This window comes from Marmota marmota, unplaced genomic scaffold (genome assembly GCF_001458135.2).
Source record: "Marmota marmota marmota unplaced genomic scaffold, marMar, whole genome shotgun sequence".
Taxonomy (NCBI): Eukaryota; Metazoa; Chordata; class Mammalia; order Rodentia; family Sciuridae; genus Marmota; species Marmota marmota.
Genome location: NW_025999964.1, coordinates 849346 through 858845, shown reverse-complemented (window position 1 = coordinate 858845; position 9500 = coordinate 849346). Strand labels below are relative to the sequence as shown.

Below are 9500 nucleotides of genomic sequence, written 5' to 3'. Positions count from 1 at the left end.
TCCTGGCACCTCTGTTCTATGCAACAGCCCAGCAAATTCTGTCACTTCTGTGCTGAGACACTACCTGACTCACCGTCTCCCTCAGAATCAAAGCCAAAGCCCTCAACTTAACAATAAAAAACAAAGTGACTAAAAACGGAACCAAGGACTTGAACAGACACTTCTCCAAAGAAGATATATAGATGGCCGATGAGCACCTGTAAGACCCTAAGCAGCATCAGCCACCAAGGACTGAGACGCCAGGGTACCTCGCCAGGTAGCGAGCATCAGCCAGGACCTGGGGATGCTGCAGGCTTCACACTGTGGGGGACTGTGTGGTGCTGCTGCTGTGTAGAGGAGCAGATGCTCCCTGGAGCACTAAGCAGCAGCTTCGCATCTAACACAACTCTTTTGCCCCAGGTACTCACCCAGGAGAAAGGAAGACACGTCTCATCTGAAATGTATATGTAAAGGTCCATGGCTGTGTCACTCAAAGTAGCCAAAATGTAAAAATAAAATAAAGTGTGGTGTGCATATAAATGGGATGAGACTTGACAATAACAGCGAATGAACTTGTGACGTGGATGAGCCTTGAAAACATCTTGCTCAGTGAGAGAGGCCACTCACTATGGGAAATGTTCCCAATCAGCAAATGTGTAAAATAGGTTTATCTGTAAAACAGGTTTATGGAAGGGGCTTGGGAGGGAGAGATGGGAGCGATGCTGAGGGTGTGGCTTCGTCTGTGACTCACAAAACTGTCCACAACACCGCAGGAAGCCTGGCACATCCTCCAGAGTGCTAACGCCACAGAGCTGCACACGTCTCGGGGAGCATGTGTGTGAGTGCACGCTGTGCTTCAGCAACACTACCTTTAAACACACTGGATAAATAATTACATAAACATAATTTTAAAATAAGACCAGAGAGGGCCTGAGGTTGTGGCTCAGTCGTAGAGCGCTTGCCTCACATGTGCCTTGCACATGCCTCGAACATGCGAGGCCCTGGGTTCAATACTCAGCACCACATAAAAATAAATAAAATAAATGGATATAAAAAAAAAAGAATATACTCTCAAAAATAAATAAATAAATAAGACCAGAGACTTCTTGTTCAGGAGCAAATGGTGTGGACTAGTTTTTCCCCTCCTCCAGCTAAACGCGACTTTTAAATGACACAGCAGACAATTACAGGACCCCAAATAGTCGGAGGAGGAAAGCTGGCTGACCAGAGCCGGGACTGCAGCCTCCATCCCCACCCAGCTTCAAAGGCAGGGCAGACTGGCACCGCCTGACCTCCAGCCCGAGGCAGGAAATGTCCAACCCAGGGTCTCCCTGCCTCCCACCCAGGGTGAGGAAAGCCCAAGTGCCTTCCCCTAGGGAAGTGAGCAGAGCTGGCAGGACCCCTGTGGCCCTGGGCCACCTGTGCCACTTTTCCTCTTCCCAACCAGCTCTGGGCAGCCTAAGAAGCAGAGTTCAGTAAGCACCTCTGTGGATGAAACAGACCAGGATCAAAATGCCAGACCACCTTCAAACCCACTGTTCAACTCCTAGTCAAGATGCAATGAAGGCTGAAAGAGGAGTCCCTGCCTCCTACATATACCTACCGTCCAGACTGTAATCAGAAGATAATGTGTTGTGCTACAAGCTAGAACTCACAAGTTAATGAGAAAAGACAATTGACACATGTCAATACTGAGATGAATCAGAAGTTGGAAGTGTCTGACAAGGGTTATAAAGCAGTAGTCACAAAGACTCTTCAACAAGGGCTGGGGATATAGCTCAGCTGGTGGAGTGCTTGCCTTGCATCCACAAGGCCCCCAGCACCCCCCCCCCCACACACACACACACAGCAACTCATTCTTTTAAATATTTTTTTTAATTGTAGATGGACACAATATCTCATTTTATTTATTCATTTATTTTTTCTGTGGTGCTGAGGATTGAACCCAGTACCTCACAAGTGCGAGAGAAGTGCTCCACCCTGAGCTACAACCCCAGCCCCAAAACAACAACTCTTCAACAAGCAATTGCAAATAATCTTGAAACAAATGAAAAAATAGAAAATCTTAACCAAAAGAACCACAAGTTTTTTTTTTTCTTTTAAAGAACCAAAAGGGTTGTAGCTCAGTTGGTAGAGCATTTGCCTACCACGTGTGAGGCACTGGGTTCCATCCTCAGCACCACATAGAAACAAACAAATAAACAAAATAAAGGTATTGTATCTGTCTACAACTAAAAAAAAAATCTTTCAAAAAGAACCAAATGGAAATTATAGAACTGAAAAATGTAGTAAATCAAAGTAATAATAATAAAAAACCTAGAGGAGGAAAGGTTACTTAGGGCTCATAGTTTCAGAGCCGCGGTCCACATACAGCCAAATCCACTGCTCTGGGCTGTGGTGAGCGTCACAAGGGAAGCGAAGGAAAGCTGTGTCACTCTTGGCCGAGTCAGAAAGCAGCGTGGGGGAAGGGACCACAGGGCAGATGCACCCCTCCAGGGTACCCCCATGACCACCTCCTCCAGTACCACCCAGTCAGTCCCTCCCAACAGCTCTCACAGTTCAGTCATTTCACCTCTGCAGAGTTCAGTAAGCACCTCTGTGGAGGAAACAGACCAGGATCAAAAAGACCAGGATCTGAACACTCCTGTATCAACACAGATTTCCAAATCATAATGCACATATTTTTATTTATTATGTATTAAAATCATGTACAATAGACTTTAGTGCAAAGAAAAATTACTAGGTACAAGAGGGACAATGAAAAAAGGATTAACCCATTTGAAAGATATGATCCTACAAAGGTATGCACCAAACACGGACTTAAAACTACACAAACTCAAAGAGCTGAAAAAAGAAACAGAGAAACCTGGAATTATAGCTGGAGACTTTTTTTGCCCCCGTCTCAGCAACTGAAAGGATTGGACTACTAGACAGAGAGTTAACAGACGTCAAAGAAATCTGCAACACTGTCAACCACAGGATCCAACAACACCAATGACAGCAGAGTCCACTCTCACCAAGCAACCACAGCACATTCACCAAGACAGACATCCCTGGCTCACAGATTACACCCCAGCAAATTTAACAGAAATGAAACAATACAAAGTGTTATCTGATCATACAAGAATCAAAGTAGGAACCATTAGCAGAAAGATCACAAAAAAAAGACTCCAAATACTTGGAAACTAAACAACAAATTTCTAAATAATCCATGGTTCAAAAAAGAAGACATGAGGAATTTGAAAATATTGAACTTAATTAAAATAAAATACAACATATAGAGAAATCCAAAGCAGTGGTAAGAGGAAAATGTACAGCACTAAATGCATATCTTGGAAAAGAAGATATGTCTGAAAGCAATAATCTAAGCTTCTGCATTAAGAATCTTTTTCTAGGGGTTTGGGATGTAGGAATGTAGCTCAATGGTAAAGCACACCTGGGTTCAATCCCCAGTACTGAAAAAAAAAATTGGATTTGTGGATTCAGCAAGTCATAATTACATAAGCCAATTCTTTTAAATAAATCTCTCTGGTTGGGCTGTAGCTCAGTGGTGGAGTGTGTGCTTAGCACCTGAAAAGCCCTCACTCAGTCCCCAGCAACCCCCAAACACCATCTCTGTCTCCATATCTTTATAAAGAGAGCTGGCAGTGGACATACAGACCTATGCCTATATGTGAAGATGCAAGTGTTGGTTCCTATCGGTTCTGTTTCTCTGAAGAACACTGACACAAAAAAGGGAGCGGGGTAGAGAGAGACAGAGAAGAGAAAAATTACCAGTATCAGGACTGAAACAAGAAATACCACTACAGGCCCTACAGACACCAATAATCAGGCAATACTACAGAACAACTCTGCACACATACATTTACAAGTTAGGTGAAATGAATCAATCCCACAAAAAAAACACAAACTAGCGCAATACATCAAAAACATAGAGAACTTAAGAGCCATGCAACTATTAAGGACATTGAATCCATAAATTTAAGGCAGAAAGAAAGAAAGAGAGGGAGGGAGGGGGAGGGCAGGAAGGAAATAAAGGAGAAAGGAATGAACAAACCTACCTACCTTCAGGTCTGAGTGGTCTCATTGAACACTTTTCCCAAATGTTTGAATAAGAACAAACATGAGTCCTAAAAAGTCTCTTTCGAAAAATAGGAAAGAAGGGAACACATCCCAACACATTTCATGGAGCTAGTATTCCAATAACAAAACCAAATCAGTACAGTACCAAAAAATAAAACTACAAACCAACAGCACTTATGAGTAGATGTTGAGAGCCACAGCCGAGTTGGGATGACGCCTGGCAGTTGGTTAGAGCTTGGTGCTGATAACACCAAGGTCGCGGGTTTGATCCCCGTACGGGCCACCATATGCCGCCATCTAGCTGGGCACAAAATAACCAAGCCGCCACAAGGCACTTGTAGGTTCAAACAGGAACTCCTTTTTTGCCTGAACTCCTGTGAAGGCCACCCACGCGGCCCTTTCAGGAACACCACACCCCAACCAGAACTCCCTTCACTGGAACCTCACCAACCAATGCGAACTCTCCAGGAATCCCCGCGAGAGCTCAACCGGAACTCAACAAGAACTCAGAACTCAAAAGTAGGGGGCGCCCAAGGCAGCAGGAGCCGCCCTATTGCCGGACAGCAGGAGTCTAATATACAACTGGATACACAGCCTGTTTCAATCCAGCATCATCCAGTCACAGCAATTATACAGAGCTTAACTTAATTATCATCATCTTAATGGCTCCCTGGCATCACCTTTCAACCACTCCTTCTGGCAAAAATGCCAGGCATCATCCAGACTGGGCTGTGGCTCTCAACAAGTATACACACAAAAAACTCTTAACACAATATTACTGTAGATCTAAATATGATATAAAAAGAATCATACACTATAACCAAATGGGGTTTATTCTGAGGCTCACAACTGGTTCAATAATAAAAATAAATGAAAGTAATTTAGCATATTAACAACAGAGGAGAAAAAAATCACATGGTCATATTAATTGATACAAAAAACTGGTATTAATTGATACCTTACAGAATCCAACATTAATTCTAGATAAAAACTGAGAAAAGAGGGGAATTGGGCTTTGGGTTTATACTGCTCAGTGGTAGAGCACATACCTGACATGTACCTGGGGGTGGGGGAGACAGAGACAGAAGAGGTGAATAGCTTCAATGTGATCTACAAACATCCTACATCTCACATATTTAGGGGCAAAAGATTGACAGTTTCCCCTTAAGACCAGGAAGAATGTAAGGATTTCACTCCCTACACTGTTACTATAGTTCTGGAAACATTTGCTGGTGTAATAAAAAAAAAAAAAGAAAAAGGTATTTATCTCTAAAAGAAATAATTAAATTGTCTCTATTTGCAAATGACATAGTACCTATATAAATAACCTAAAGAAACCACCAGTAAAACTCCCAGAACTAACAGACAAATTCAGCAGGTCTCAGTACATAAGCAAACATTTAAAAAAATCAATTGTATTGCTGGGTGCAGTGACACATGCCTGTAATCCCAGTGGCTCAGGAAGCTGAGGCAGGAGGATCACAAGTTCAAAGTCAGCCTCAGCAATTTAGCAAGGACCTAAGCCAACTTTGAGAAACCCTGTCTCTAAATAAAATATTAAAAAGGACTGGGATGTGGCTCAGTAGTTTAGCATGCTTGGGTTCAATCCCTGCTACCAAAACAAAAATAAAAAGAAATCAAGAAATCAAAGGTCTAAATAAATGAAGAGACATACCATGTTCATGAATTGGAAGACTCAAAATAGTACAAATTCCAGATTTCTCCAAATTGATATACAAGCTTAATACAATTTCCATCAAAATCCCAACAAGAATTTTCTGTAGACACAAACAAGTTGATTCTAAAATGTATACAGAATGATAGCTAAAACAGTTTTAAGAGTATGAACAAAGTAGGAAGAATCACTTTATGTTCTTTATTATAGCTCTGTAACCAAGACTGTGAGGTGTCGGTGAAGAGTTATACACAAAGGTCAATGCAAAAAAAGAGACACCCAGAATTAACCTGCACAAGTTCATCCAATTGACCTTTGACAAACACAGAAAAGCATTTCAAGGGATGAAGTTTTTTCAACAAATTATACTGGGGCAGTCAAACATGTATAGAGAAGAAGTAGGAAGAGGGGAGAGAAGAGGGATGGGGAGGACAACCATGACCTCAGCAGCTCTCAAAGATCAGCTCCAAATATTTAAACCTTCTAGAAAAAACATTAAGATCTAGGACTAGGTAAAAACTTCTTAGACTTGACAACAAAAGCATGAGCTGTAAAAGAAAATATTGATAAATGGGGCCTCATTAAACTTTAAAACCTGCCGGACACAATGGTGCATGCCTATAACCCCAGCAACTTGGGAGGCTGAAGCAAGAGGATCAAGAGTTCCAAGCCAGCCTCAGCAAAAGCGAGGCACTAGGCAACTCAGTGAGACCCTGACTCTGAACACACCCTTTGTTACAGAAGGGCCTCAAATCCAACAATAATGATAATAATAATAATAATAAAACACTTGATCCAATTTTTAAAAGGGGTAAAAAGCTGGGTGCTGTGGCCCACACTGGCCATTCCAGCAATTCAGGAGGGCTGAGGCAGAAGGATCAGAAGTTCATAGTCAGCCTCAGCAACTTAGCTACACCCTGTCTCAAAATTTAAAAAGAAATAAAAAGGGCTGAGGATATAGCTCAGTGGTTAAGTGACCCTGGGCTCAATCCCTGGTACCAATAAATAAATAAATAAATAAATAAATAAGCACAATAAAGTATCATAGCTATTAAAATGACTAAAATACAAACAGTGACAACACTGAACATTAACAAAAATGTAGAGAAACTTGCTCACTCACACACTGCTGGTGAATGACAGCTCGGCAATTTCTTCAAAAACTAAACATGCAACTACCTTATGACCCAGTGGTTGTATTCCTGGGCACTTATTCCACAGAAATGAAAACTTTTCTTCCCACCAAAACCTGTACTTGAATGTTGATACCAGCTAATTTTATGATAGACCAAAACTGGAATCAACCCATGTATACTTCAATAGGGGAATGGCTAAATCTACCTGGAATAGTACTTAGTATGCAAAAGGAAACAACTATTGACACAAGCAGTAATGTGGATAAATTTCCAGGAAATTATACTGAGCAAAAATAGTCAATCACCAAAAGTTATTTATAACGTGATTCTATATAAATGAGGCTTTAGAAATGAAAAACAGATGAGCTGAAGTCCAGGGTTTGTGACCCAGCAGGAAATGGCTACAAAGGGACCACTAGGGACCTAGACCTGCCTGGGGGACCCAACTGTGCAGAAGTTAACACACACTCAGCACAGGTGGGGCTGGGGGAGTCGGAATTAGATCAGGGACCCTATCGAATCAATACAGCTTGAGATCTTTCATTTGAGCCTACAATTATCTCAAAAAATTTTTTTTTAAATATTTAATTTTTTAGTTTTAGGTGGACACAATATCTTTATTTTATTTTCACGTGGTGCTGAGAATCGAACCCAGTGCCTCACACATGCTAGGCGAGCACACTACCACGTGAGCCACATCCCCAGACCCTCAAAAAAAAAATTAATTTTTTCAATTTGAAACATTTGACTAGGTTGTCCAATAATGCAATCTATGGCTTCAGACGTGTGTCTTCTCTCTGTTGGCAACACAAACCCTCTCTGCTGTCTGAAGTGTTCTCTCCATTTCTGTCAGCATGGTTATCCTAATGTGCTACAGAATATTTACTCCTCCTCCCAACAGCTCCTTAGTACCCACTGACCTTCCCTTCCCACCTCTCCCTACACTCTTCCAGGGTGAGGATGCCACCATTCCACCCTCTTCTTTAAGGTCAACTTTTTAGCTTCCACATATTTAGGGATTTTTATGAAGGCCTCATCACCTAGGCATGATCCATCCCGCTTACTCAATCTGCAGTCCCAGAGGACCACATTGGGAGGTCCAAGTTTCTCATCAGGGCTTGGTCTTTATGGTGACCAGCCCCCTCCTGAAGCCATCCAGGTCATCACCTAAAACTGTGCCATTAGGTGCTCCTGTCATTCAAGAAATTCTAAGGGAGAGCTTGGGAGGCTGAGGCAGGAGGTTTGCAAGTTCAAAGCCAGTCTCAGCAACTTAGGCCCTAAGCAACTCAGACTCTGTCTCTAAATAAAATATAAAAAATGGCTGAGGATGTAGCTCAGTGGTTGAGTGCCCCTGGGTTCAAACACCCCCCACACACACACACACACACACACACACATACCTGAACCAAAATAAATAAATAAAAATAGAAATTTCAAGGAACTTAGGAGCTATGAAGAAGAGACTCCTATCGCCTCCATCACTCAGGAATTAGAAGTTCTGCTAGAAACTCGGGATAGAGGTGAAATGTATTTTTCTAATTGTCACACGTCCATAGTGCCGTGTGCACACCCGTGTGGTGCAACAGGCATTCATTCAATGATGACCAGGGTTAGGGCACAGCTCAATGGTAAAGCGGGGTCTATCCCCAAACAAAAGGAAACAAGGCATGATTTTAGGCTCCCACTGACATGGTAACCATCTGGTGGAGCTGTGAGGTCCCAAGGAACATCGGGGAAGCCTTTCCAGAGCAGTCTGAGCAGGGCCTTGTAGGTTCTACCTGAAAAGAGGAGGCCCATTCCAGTCCACGGGTCCCCAGAAAAGCCTCGCTGGAGAGCACCTTAACGTTTAAAGCAGGGGCCTGGACGTCTGCCTCTAAGCACTTAACAGTTCCATCTCAGGTGAAGCCTCTGAGCCTTGGGCAGCAGCAGCCTCCTCCAGGGCTGGTGAGGTTGTGGGAGGGCAGAGATGAGAGCTCTGACACTCAGGGAAACCTGTCGATCGGCAGCAGTGGAAGACTGGGCGAACGTCCTCTGTGAAGGCCAGGACAGTAAGTGACCCGGCGTCTTGGGTTACTCTCAGCCCTGCACGGTGGCAGCAGGCGTAGCTGTGCTTCAGTGCAACTCCAGGCAGCACGCCGCCTACAACTGCACGTACTTGCCCCTCAACCTTCTGAAAAGAAGAGTCATTCTTTACTCAGGATCGTGCAAACTCAGGCAGCAGGATGGGCTGGGGCTTGGGACGGCCAGACCCAGGGCTTGAACACCCGGGGTGTGAGGAGGGGGGTCCAGCCACAGCAGGGACTCCCAGGGCTGGGTGGAGGCGAGCAGGTCCCAACCGAACTCAACCACGCGGGCAGTTGTGGAGCCGCTTCCTAACATTACAGTCAGGACCAAGGAAGTGAACAAACTTGTCTCATTTTCGTAAAGTGTCACCAACGAGGGACCGCTGAGCTAAAACCCACCTGCAGATTATCTGCTCCGCACAGGAATCTGAATTAGGAAACACTAGGTTGAAAGCCCACGCTGCTCACATGGACTCAAACGCCCCAAGCCCAGCGCGGTCAGCAGCAGCCACAGCCAGCCCCGCCCTTCGGCGCCCAGCGCAGCGGCCGGGCCCGAGCACCTGG

At 43.8% G+C, this 9500-nt stretch overlaps 1 long non-coding RNA gene across 1 annotated transcript; it reads right to left on the bottom strand.

Annotated features, from left to right (window-relative positions):
* Window positions 1-2646: 2646 nt before the first annotated feature.
* On the bottom strand, window positions 2647-9494 carry LOC125616853. Its single transcript, XR_007347637.1, has 2 exons — window positions 9336-9494; window positions 2647-9043 (listed from the first exon to the last, which is right to left on the bottom strand). It is a non-coding gene; the product is annotated as an uncharacterized LOC125616853 (long non-coding RNA).
* Between the last annotated feature and the right edge of the window lie 6 nt (window positions 9495-9500).